The sequence below is a fragment of the Mytilus galloprovincialis genome, chromosome 2, assembly GCF_965363235.1.
Source record: "Mytilus galloprovincialis chromosome 2, xbMytGall1.hap1.1, whole genome shotgun sequence".
Taxonomy (NCBI): domain Eukaryota; kingdom Metazoa; phylum Mollusca; class Bivalvia; order Mytilida; family Mytilidae; genus Mytilus; species Mytilus galloprovincialis.
This window is the reverse complement of record NC_134839.1, coordinates 28,103,144-28,116,832: the sequence shown is the minus strand read 5'-3', so window position 1 is coordinate 28,116,832 and position 13,689 is coordinate 28,103,144.

Below are 13,689 nucleotides of genomic sequence, written 5' to 3'. Positions count from 1 at the left end.
ACCTTGTACATCTAGTTGGAAAGCAGGTCACGGTTTGACCCCAACTTTATCAGCAACAATAGAGTCACGTGACCGTGAAAATTTAGTAAAAAAACGGATGAGACAAGCAGTGGCGGATCCAGAGGGGGGTTCCGCACCCCCCCCTTTATTTTGGCCGATCAATGCATTTGAATCGGGACATATGTTTGCAACCCCCCTGCACCCCCCTTTGCCCTGGGCTAGCACCCCCCCTTTCGAAAATACCTGCATCCGCCACTGACAAACCTCATTTTAACTCACTGAATACTATTGTCGTAATAAAAACTTATTGACCTAACTAATCTTGAGTATCCATAGTTTATTCTCGTCAAAGCTCACACATCAAATCAAAGTCCTTTATTCTTTATTTTATCTGCAAACTTGGAGTTTGGGTGAAAATTGTCAAGTCTCCTGAACGAAAAATCCAAATATTTACGAGGAAACTAAAAATGATGGGCTGAATTTAAATTTAATAAAGCATCTCAATAAGACAAACACTCGATATGAATATCTCGGCAATAGAATGTTGGATACGCAAACGTCAAATTGATTTCAAACCGAAGCGGTGGTTTTTATGCCGATTTGTGCAAGTGGTTATCTCCCCTTAATATCACCAGTCAAAAAGTAAAAACCCAGCAAAATGCATAAAAATTAAAAAAGGAGTTTACTTTACAAAAATTAGAAAGAAAATAAACGAAACTCGATTTATAACTATGTTAATATGATAATATAAAGAAGAGATACTTCCCCCTATTTTTCAGAGAAGGACTAAATGTAAATATTAAAAGACAAAATATTACTGCAGTAAAAAAAAAAAAAACAATTCAGAAATGTGGATAATGACACCTATACATGTAAAATTAAAAACCTTGCTATATTGAAAGAAATTAGATCTGGCGGATGAAATATACTACATGTAATTTTTATATGTGGGATCATTCCTAGCAGATTTTTTTTACAAACACTTCTGATTATATTTTTATGCAATAAAACATAGTTTATACAATTTCAATAATCTTTCTGAAAATTGATATAATTATTAAATAAATAGTACTGATCATATATATTTTATATTCTATAAAGTGTGACCAAGAGTCACAACAAATTTCTTCAAATTAAGAGAGCAATAAACCCAAACCTATGTTTCTTAGTTGAAGAGTAAAATACAAAAAAGGGATTTATAAGTTTTATACCAAAAATATTGACAGAAATTCTGTAAAAAAATATGCTTTAAATTATAAGTGAAAGTGACTCAATTTTGAATTTCAGAATCATTATTATTGTAAAATTAAACTATTAGATTAGCTTGCACAGTAGCCCTGGTGTATGCTAAACTGAATTGTAATAAATCAACTTGCATTTCTCAGGCCTGTATGCCAGCATTCGTACCTGGTGTATGCTAATGTCTACATTTAATTAATACATTGTATTTCTCAGGTATGTATGCTAGCATACGAACCTGGTGTATGCAGAACAGCAAATATTGAATTAGATGTTGTATTTCACAGGTCTGTATGATAGTATACGAACCTGGGTGTTTAAAAAAATCCTTTACGTCAGTATAGTTGTGGTTTTACTTTATTACCGATTTCGAGTTTTTTTAAAAACTAAAAGCCTACCACTGACCTCTATATTGTCTCCCGATAGGTAAACAGAAAAGCGTTAATTTGTAAAGCGTTTACTGCTGTAAATCTATAAATGAAAACCAATTCTCAAGTTCCATGACTATGATCGCTGTATTGTCATGACAGTTATCTGTTTTGTTTGCAAATTAAAATTACGGAAAAGTGAGGCGATGCCAGATTCACGATTTCCAAGTGCTTGATAAAAGAAAAATGTGTTTTTTCTTTTATTTTTCTCTTTTTTTGCATAAGTTTGTCTAATGAGCAATAATTCGACCTATTTGAGTACGAATTATGACAAATTACCGTTAATGAGAATTTCTAATTTTAGATGAGAACGTGTTAGGTCAAAGTATGGTCTTCAACACGGAGCCTTGGCTCACACCGAACATGAAGCTAAAAAAAAGCATGTTAAATACAGAAGCAGCAGATTGGTAAATTTATCAAGATTTTCAACTGACTAAATACTGCAAATACATGATATTCATTTGAGAGCAAGAGGAAGCTTTAAACAATACACACTTTAACCCTATATCTTGACTTATATAGTATCAGAGGATAAACCAATCTTCTACTTGGAAAGCGAAATTAAGCGGTCTGTGTTTGATGTATAGTTGTTTCATTTGTAATCATATCTCCTTATTCTTACTTAAGGAAACTCATTCAAAGTTTTAAGTTTTCTTACATAAATATTGTAAAATAGAATTAAAAGAATTTGCTATAAGTATTTGTCATAACGTCGTCTAATCTTTTAATTACCGAACGTGACTTATTCCCGATTGTGACTGTTTTGCAGAGTGTGAATTCGCATTACTATAAGACGTGTTACGGTACTTATCTATATCCCAAATTCATGTATTTGTAATTTTTCATCGGATTTTGTCAAATTGGTTGACGTCTTTTCTATTAAATTCATGTGTTATGGTGAAGAAAATTAATCACCGCCTTCATTTATTAGTTTTGATTTTGTTCAACGTAATCTGTACGATTTTTATGAAGTTAGATTCAAAACAAACCGGACATATATATAATATAGTTAATTGCTATTTATTAGTGTTGCAATGTGCATTGTGTTTAAATGTAATATCAGTATTTAGTTCTATTATAATCTTAAATCAATCCTATTTCTATCTTATTTTTTAGACATAATTTTTCAAATATGACGTCATATTTGTGCTGTTTCAGAAATTTAAATGTCTGCATGACGTAATATTGTGCCTTTTCACCACTTCGTATGTGACGTCATGGTAATGACTTTTTGCGTTCTGGCCTGGTTTGTCACTGAGTCGGGTGTGTCTATTTTCCGTGTTGGTCTTCAATGTATTATGTATTCGGGTTTTGTTTTCTGTATAAATTAGTTAAGACGTCAGTTTTATCATGTAAATCTTTTATATTCATTAGATAAAATTTACTGTTTGCAATAGCATAAATTGTTCTATATAATAAGGATGTTCTTATCACAAGCAAAAAAACCTAGCCGTATTTGGCACAACCTTTTTCAACTTTTGATCCTCAGAGCTGTACATCTTTGTACCCTTTTTTTGACTTTCGAACTTTTATATCTGGGCGTCACTGGTAAGTCTTGTTTGGACGAGGCGCGTTTTTGACGTAATGAATTTTAAACCTGATGCCTTTTGTTATCTTTTATTCATGTGTTTCTTTGCCTAATACGTTCTGCTATTTATTTGTATTGTAGTTCTGTATTATTATGTTGTCATTTTAATGTTATATTTAACAATGCCATCAAAATGCGAGGTTTGGCATGCCACAAAACCAGGTTCAACCCACCATTTTGTTTTCTTTCAAAATGTCCTGTACCAAGTCAGGAAAATGGCCATTGTTATGTCATAGTTCGTTTCTGTGTGTGTAACATTTTTACGTTGTGTTTCCGTTGTGTCGTTTGTTTTCTCCTATTTTTGAGTGTGAATTCACATTACTATAAGACGTGTCATGGTACTTTTCTATCCCAAATTCATGTATTTGGTTTTGATGTTATATTGGTTATTCTCGTCGGATTTTGTCTGATGCTTAGTCCGTTGCTGTGTGTGTTACATTTTAATGTTGTGTCGTTGTTCTCTAATATTTAATGCGTTTCCCTCAGTTTTAGTTTGTTACCCCGATTTTGTTTTTTGTCCACAGATTTATGAGTTTTGAACAGCGGTATACTACTGTTGCCTTTATCTATAAGCAAAGTATCATTTACAATATACTAGAAAGGCGAATGATACCAAAGGGATTTCAAACTCGTAAGTCGAAAACAAACTGACAATGCCATGGTAAAAAAAAATAAAAACTACCAATAGATACCAACACGACAATTGTAAAACGATTCAGACTTAAAACAAATTGCATTTAAGCCAAATTTACATGTGTGTCTGTTTTACCGGTATCTTAGCGAAAACCCAGTCGCATATATGAATCATTTCTTGATACTTTAATCAGTTTATACCTTGATTAATTCCTTTTACCAAATAAAAAAAAACCTGAAAGAGATACTTCATGTCTGTATAATTGGCAAGGGTATAACTTTGTGTGCTAAATAGACAACTCTCCATTTAAGTCACATTGTATAAAAAGTTGATAATAATAGGTCAAATTGCATGCCTTCAACGTGTAGCCTTGGCTAACATCGAACATGCAGCAAGCTATAAAAGAGAGACGAATGATACCAGAGGACAGTCAAACTCATAGATAGAAAATAAACTGACAACGCCATGGATAAAAATAAAAAGACAAACAGACAAGTAATAGCACAGAAGACACAACATAGAAAACTTAAGACTAAGCAACACGAACCCCACCAAGAACTGGGGGTGATCTCAGGTGCTCCGGAAGGGTAAGCAGACCCTGCTCCACTTGTGGCACCCGTCATGTTGCTTATGTTATTACAAATCTGGTAAATAGTCTTAATTGATTTAATTTACGTTTTTTGATTGAGTTGAGCCTGCCAATTGATATTTTATCGTGTGGTTTTCTATGTTGTGATGTTATGCTATTTTTTCAGGAAAAAGGGAGAAGGTTTGGTACCATTAAAACGTTTAATTCCGCTGCAAATGTTTGCACCTGTCCTTAGTCAGAAATATGATGTACAGCAGTTGTCGTTTGTTTATGTTATTTATACGTGTTTCTCGTTTCTCGTGTTTTATATAGATTAGACCGTTGGTTTCCCCGTTTGAATGGTTTTACACTAGTAATTTTGGGGCCTTTTGTAGCATTTTGTTTGGTGTGAACCTAGGCTCCGTCTTGAAGGCCGCACATTGACCTATAATGGTTTACTTTTATAAATTGTTATTTGGATGGAGAGTTGTCTCATTGGCACTCACACCACATCTTCCTATATCTAATTAATTCGGTAGGTCACATTCGTGAAAAGGGAAAGGGTATTGTGATTACGACGTAAGAAGCATATCCGATATCATCTGTGAAACGGTTATTCTATAATGGTCAACCAACTCGTAATGGCCTCCATAAAATTTACGAAGGGATGATTTCAACTTCACCATTTAGAACTCTTTGTTTAATAGCTTCCTTGTGAGTAGCAATAATCCTCTATCAAGGGAGTCATGATAGGAAATACAAGCATGGGAATATCGTATCAATTGGGAGATATATACTCCGTATGCAGGCGCTGCTGGTAGGAAGCTGAAATCACCTCTTTTATCGTAAAGTTTTGTTTTCAACCGAACCTCATTGTCAATTTCTAAATGTAAGTCAAGATATGAAGCTGACTTAGCTGTATCTGTACTATCCTTTATCTTCAGTTCGATGGGATAGATTCGTTCAACATAGTCACCAAATTTTGTATTGTTTAGTGAGAACACATCATCTATATAGAGGAACGTAAAGTTAAAGGATATTGCTTACTTCTTATTTTTCTTCCTAAGAAGTTCCTGTATGAAGTCAGCCTCAAACAAAAAAGAAACAAGTTGGCAAGAAGAGAGCGCAATTGGTTCCCACTGGAATTCCAACAGTCTGTTTAAAAACTATAAAGTGCACCAAAATAAATATTGTAAATCAATTTAAACAGGAAAACCAATGGTATAATCTGTTATATAACGAAAAACGAAAAGCACATAAGAACCACACTAACAAACGACAACCACTGAACTATGCAACAATGTAACACGAAAATAGACACCATGAAGGAAGTTTGGGTTTCAAATGGATGAGGTATCGGTATGAGATGTAAGGCTGCGTTTCTATATCAAGGTTCCATACCATCTCCTGGTAACGTTTCCAGAATTTGTGTTTTGATTGCAAAATACATTTGATGACATGTAGAACTATACAATGTTCGAATTTGTCCTAGAACTAACACTGACATTACAAAATTCAAACTCTTTGACATCTTCCATATTACATTATAAAGTCGCAAAGGACTAAATAAGACATGAATTTACGACACCGCCGACTTATTAGATATTTATAGTTATATGATATATGTTAGGGTAACTTTAATATCTTAAAAACAATTTTCTATAATGACAATAGGATATATATATCGCTATGGTATTGAATACAAAATAGTGAAAAAGAAGATGAAACATATACCGCATCTGTGATTTTTTTAAAATCATTTTATTATGGTTATTATTTTATCAATCTTCATCATGAACGCTTAATAAACCAAAAATCTAAAGATGTATTCCAACACATAGAAAATGAAACCAACACAAAGGAAGGCCAACGAAATATTCAAATCGTACGACGCAAACTATGATTAAAGAATGTGAAAAATTATACCTTGGATTAGTGTATCAATAAAGTTATTTGTTCATGATTATGCCAATTACACACAGCACAGTAAGGGTGTAAAAGGGTGGTAATTAAAATCCGCATAAACAAAAGAAATAAACAATACGCGTAGGCAATCATATATTTCATCGCATCTCTTTTTTTATGCTAAATTAATAGGGAGTCTGTATCGGAATACATACAAAGAGGAGATATGAGATATTGAGTAACTAGTTTAGCGCCACTGTGTGTCCATGTGCCTGTCAATAGTTTTGAAGATCAGTGATTATACTGTGTCAAAAAATATAAACTAATAACGAGTGTTAATCTGATCATCACGAATTTAATGCCTGTTTAGGGTAATGGTTACTTCTTCTTATAATAAAATAAAACATGCATGCATGTCATGTTTGATAGCTGTTATGCAGTATGGTTTTTGTTCATTGTTGAAGACGAATGCAGGCCGTACGGTGACCTTTAGTTGTTATCTTTTATGTCGTTTGGTCTGGGATAAATAGTTGTCTTATTGTCAATCATATCACATCTCCCTTTTTACATATAAACACTTGTCACGGGCGATTTTTATATAAAAAAAACATATCAAATCTCCTTTTCAATTTCGTTCAACACAAAATATTTTATCAGATAGAAAGTTAAGTAAACATTAAGAAATATAAAATTGGGAATGTGTCAAAGAGACAACAACTCGACAAAAGAGCTGAAAACAGCACTAGACCACCAATGGGTCTTCAACACGGCGAGATTTTTTTTAACCGGAGGCGAGCTTCAGTTGACTCATAAACAAAAATGGCACTCGCTACGGTTACATGGAAAAGTAATAATAATAAAAATATTGTTACATTGGAGACTAATTGCCGGAAAACAGTGTTGGGTAAGGATCCGATTAATTACGAATGTAACAATAATAGTCGAGTCCACGGTTACATTGCGTTATTGTTACATTATTGCAATTCAATGTACGCTAGAGTACTAGTAATTCAACTTAAACCTTCTATAGTTGTGTTGCTTAATTTTTTTCGCCAATAAGAATGCAATTAAGATCACAAAATATCTGGACTAAGAAATGAAAACACTTATTCCACCAGTTTCATCATGTCGACAAATGTTAACATCAATTGCCTTCACAATTGACTTGTATTTTTATGTTTCATTTCGAGTTTTAAGCTATGCTAAGTTGGATATGGAAACCATGGTGAACATAAAATCAGTAATGGACGGTAATGAAACCATATTACAACCTCACATGTGCTTTCGACAAAACAATTGGACGAAAATATAACCATCGCAACAGGAATTTTTATATACAAATCCATGATCGCAAGAGTAAAAAAATATTTTTTCAGCTAAGGCATGACAGACATTGAAATTTTATTTAACTTCAAAAAGGTATAGTACAGAATGGAATTGTACAGTATGAAATACAGGTAATCCAGAGTCAATAAAGATGTAACTTGTCAAATATCTTGTCCTATAATAGTTTTGACAACTTGTCAACCAATACATGGAAAATACTGTATTACTCATACCTACCCGCATTAAACCACAGGAAACAGAAGTATGACGAAACTTATTTGCGTGTGTATTTCGGGAAATTACTAGCAACAGAATGGAACCTATAAATGATTGTTTCACTCTTCATAGTAAAATAACAACTTTGACTTTCGAAAGAAACACAAGTAAGTAAGGATTTTGATTTTTTATCAATATATAATAAGGTTTATTCCTTCGTTCACAAACTTCAAGTTGGATCAAGTACAATAACGCGATGATTTTGCTATCCGATTAGAAATTGTAAAAGTTATTATATTTAAGTACATAAGTATATAATCTTAAGTCTTATCTTATGTTTATACTTTTATGAACACCCTACATTTCTTCATCACAAAGTATATACTAGTATATAGTTTGAAGGCAATGCATTCTTAATTCGCCGTAGATTTCTTTTTACGATACAACATGCACTTAAAAAAGAACGTTTCAGAAAAGTAAACTATTCTTAAATTCATATGTATTTTTTCTTACAAGAACTTTTAGTATTATTTAAACACTTTTGTTGCACATCAAACCAAAAGTTATTTACACATATTCATTATTTTATATTGTAGATTCAAATTATGCAGAATTCACTACAGCTGATTTGGTTTTTAAATGTATTGCTTATCATAAACATATCAAGTGTTGTTTCATATACTGGTAACGTGGGCTATAGCAGCAATTCTAACTTAAAAAACTACAATAGCGGATCGAACTTTAATACCTATAATAGTGGACCAAACTTAAATACCTATAATAACGGATATGGATCGAATTTGAATAGCTATAACAGCGGGTATGGATCAAACTTAAATAGCTATAATAGCGGGTATGGATCAAACTTCAATTCTGGATATGGAACAAATTACAACTCGAAATATGGCACCAATTATAATTCTGGATATGGTACCAATTATAATTCTGGATATGGAAGTAACTACAATTCGGGATATGGAACAAATTACAATAAAGGGTATGGAACAAATTATAATCAAGGATATACAAAAGGTTACGGGAGCGGATATGGTTCTAATTATGCAAAAAACTTCTACAACACATTTCCATTCTTCTTTATGAATCCATTTGGTTCTGGTTACAGTGGATTTCAATCAGGATTACCATGGTCCCCTTTCAGTTCATTTCCAATGTCTTATGATCATCAATTTAATCCATACGGACATAATATGTATGGAGTTCATCCTTTGTTTCGATACACTGGTAATTATGGTGTGTACCAAAAGTATGGTTACGGAAACCGCCATTTTCCCCAGAGGAATCACGTGATGTTACCGGTACCAGTTGGAATGCCATTTGAAGGCCAATCAAATCAATTCCTATTTCAACGAAGACCTTCATTAGGCGAAAGAATCATGAATAGTCCACTTTGTAAGTACATCTACCTAAATCACGCCCAAATATGTGCTTGTTTCTTATTTTTTTTTTTTATCCTTTTGATACATACTGATTGAAAACCCATCTCTCTATATATTTATATACATTTATAAGCTTGGTCCAATAACAAACACTTTTTAACGATTAGTTTGCTGGGCCCACCTTCTGCATCGACTACGGGGGGCCTGATCAAGCACTTATAAAGTGTCCCTTAATTGTTGTATATTTTACGTTTTCTCGCTATCGTTGTCCATACTTCTCATTTTGTAAAAATAGCTCTCAAAGTTAGTCAATGTGTTTTGTACTTTCTTTCGTTTTTATTTACAGTTGATCAATTTTACACAAAAGGGAAGTTGTCCGTGTACATGTAAGGCATTCTTTTTATGACCCTTTGTATATTATTAGTTCTTGTGTTCTTCTTGGTGAGAAGTATTTCAAAAAAATACTCACGCTGCTTCTCATTATTTTGCAATTTCTTGCAGGGTATTTGTCCCAAACTTTTAATAGGTTGAAACCATGGCTTTTTAGACTGTTGGTCCTCTTTGTTTTTCGATGCCATATCTTGATTTTTTTTTGGGGTGGGGGCATTATTGCTTCCATATAAAGGGAAAATTATCTTAATTGAGCATCCTTTGAACAGGAGAAGTGAAAGCCAACTTTGTTTCTTTATTTATTAAACCGCAAAAGCCCTATCGATAAAGAGGGCATACGTTTGCCTTTATACATTGTACTTTTGTTTCGCACATGTAAACATTAATGACTAAATTATATCTTTGTTTTCTTATTTTAACAGTGCCTGCAGCCCTGATAGCAGCTCCTCTTTTATTGCTTGCCAAAGGAAAAAAATAAATAAAAGGTGAGTAATGATAATTTACAGTACTGATAATAACATGAATGAATAAGATGAACAGCACATTTTTAAATGCTGTATAGTTTTACACATTTTTTAAAAAGTACAACAAATACTTTTCTTATATATATGAAATTCATGTAATTTTCACTATTCATTTTATGATAAATGTTTTTGAATTTTCTAAGTAATATATTGATGGTAGAATGGATTCGACCAATTACTATTATTTAGAGGTTGATCGATTTAGAGCTTTCTGTATAATACTTTTTTAGAATTTAAAGTTCACCAGTAACTTTTTGGCGTTCACATTCAGTATGTGACATCAACCCAACGACAACAATTAACATAAGACATCTTAAGGGCAACACACAGTCCTCAACAATAAACATGTGCCGAAACAATATGTCAAGCTCTTAATCGTCCAAAGTCTTTAAAAGAAAGAACTGCGATCAACAACAATTTCTTCAAATAACAAAACACAAAGAACAAGGTATTTCATAAGATAGCTACTGGCAAGGTTCCTAACTTGAGACGGACACATAGTTATATTCTTGAAATGACACCAAATTTTGCAAATAACTAAAATAAAGGGTAAACTATTAATGTATCATTTGACTTTAACACATTAAACACGTCACATGGTATCTTTGAAAAATTATCTAATCGATAATCTTATCTTTCAGATCATGAACAGCATTACCAAAGCCAAGATGTCTCCAAATCACGCCTACTAGATTTGCAGTGTTTGTAAAAAACCAACATGTATCATTTTTATAAGAATTTCTATCATTATATTGTCATCTATTTTTATTGTTTTAATTTATATTGTCTTTTCGAAATGTGCAATAAAATGTAAATACGTGTTAAAGTAGTCTTTTAAAATAATACTCTTATTATTATGAATATTTTGTACTAAAATAAAAAATTTAAATGTCTTTTTATTCTTATTTATGAAATGTACTTTTCCAAATAAAAAATATGAGGGAAAGCAGAGAGCAGACACAACATATATTCAATTGTATTCAGTTATTTCCATTGATATCTGTCATTACCTGTTAGTAAATAGTAATAAGAGTGAACCAATCAATTGTATATAGTTATTTCCATTGATATCTGTCATTACCTGTTAGTAAATAGTAATAAGAGTGAACCAATCAATTTTATTTAGTTATTTCCATTGATATCTGTCATTACCTGTTAGTAAATAGTAATAAGAGTGAACCAATCAATTGTATTCAGTTATTTCCATTGATATCTGTCACTACCTGTTAGTAAATAGTAATAAGAGTGAACCAATCAATTTTATTTAGTTATTTCCATTGATATCTGTCATTACCTGTTAGTGAATAGTAATAAGAGTGAACCAATCAATTGTATTCAGTTATTTCCATTGATATCTGTCACTACCTGTTAGTAAATAGTAATAAGAGTGAACCAATCAATTTTATTTAGTTATTTCCATTGATATCTGTCACTACCTGTTAGTAAATAGTTATAAGAGTGAACCAATCAATTTTATTTAGTTATTTCCATTGATATCTGTCATTACCTGTTAGTAAATAGTTATAAGAGTAAACCAAGATACGCACTTATTATAAAAGGACAAACATTGTGTGACGCGTTTAAAAAAAGCGGTGCCAAAAGTATTTGATTACGAAAGATTTGTCATCTACAATAGTTTTGAGATAAAACCGAATAGTTAATGAATACAGAAAGATGTAAGGTATACTTCAATGAGATACAACAACATAACAGACCAAATGACTTTTGTTTTTCTATCATACTTTTAAACATTTCGGGTTTGGGTTTTCGAAAATACCTCAATGCAGTTATCTATAAAAGAATGTAACATATGAAGTATCTGTTAACGTATTTATAGGACAGGAAAACATTACATGTAATTTAAAAACGGCATCTTGAAAAAAGAAGGAAAAACTCTGCTATGTTCAGCTACAGATAAAAGTCCAACTTCAAATGCAGTGTGCTGCAAGATTGAATTAGTTTACAGAATGTTTTGAAATTGCTTAATTCCCGACTTATTGTATTTTGGAGTTATACATCTGAGTAAAGCATATCTTCTTATTCTTACTAGAAGAAACTTATTCAGGAAATGAATGGAGTTAAATTGGCAACACCCCTCCTCCCAAAAAAAAAATTGAATAAATCGAAAATAATATAACATGAAAATAAGATCAGATAAATAAATTCAACATAAGAATATCTTATTCTCTGTTTTGTTCATTCATTTTTGATAATGTTGAGTATTTTGATCAAGCAATCAATACATTTTAAAAAGTTTTTTCTACGTAAGCATGGCAAATTATTATAATTAAAAGAATTTCATCTAAGCACAATATCATTAACAATTTTTATAAACAGGCTAAAGATACCAGAGGGATATTCAAACTCATAAGTCGACAACAAACAGACTACGCCATGACAACAAACAGACTACGCCATGACAAAAACGAAAAATGACTAAAAGACCAACAATAGTATACAACACACAAAATAGAAAACTATTTCAAAGATTGAACATCACGAAACACACCAAAATCCGAAATTTCATACAATCTCGTGGTTATTTTAAAAAGATTGTATGCAATTTCGGATTTTAGTGTGTTTCGTGATGTTCAATCTTTGAAAAGTTATGAAATAAAGAGCAATGTAACATGATTGTCAATAAGACACCAAATGACATACAAAAATTGAATAAGCACTTAAAAAATCCATGTGTCAGAAGCGCTTTTCTGGATTTGCCTATACTAGGAGCGCTCAAAATCGAATATCTTGTAATAAGAAGTTAACAACCGACGATCACAATATGACTTTCAACAAAAAAGCATACTAGTAAGCTATAATAGATACCAACATGACAAATATAAAACAATTCAGACTTTTGCACCAAATCTGCTTGTGGGTCTGTTTTATATGTATATCCAAAACAGAATTACTGTCGCATACCTCCAAAATGATTGTTTGGTACTTGTTCTGTTCAAACCTTGATTAACATTGATTTTATCAACTTTTAAACAATATCCTTAATCAGACGAACAGTTAAAGGCTGAACTAGATACTTCATGTCTGTATGATTGCAAGTGTAAACATAAGGAAATATGGTACGAGTAACAATGAGACAACTCTCCTTCCAAGTCACCGTGTATAAAAAAAAATGACATTATAGGTCAAAGTATAACCTTCAACGCGGAGCCTTGTCTCATATCGAACAGCAAAGTTATAAAGGAACAAAAAATACTAATGGAAAACAATTAAAACAGGAAAGTCTACGGTCATATATATAACGAAAAACAACAGGCTCCTGACTTAATTAGGACATGTGAATATAGATGTAGAGGGTCGAAACGTATCAACAGGCGCAAACTTTCATCTAACCTGAGACAGTAGTGCAACATTACGTAACACGAACCACACCAACAAACGACAATTAATGCAACTATGTAGTTCATGCAAACAGAAATCATGAAGTTTGGTTTCAAATGGATGAGATATAATTAG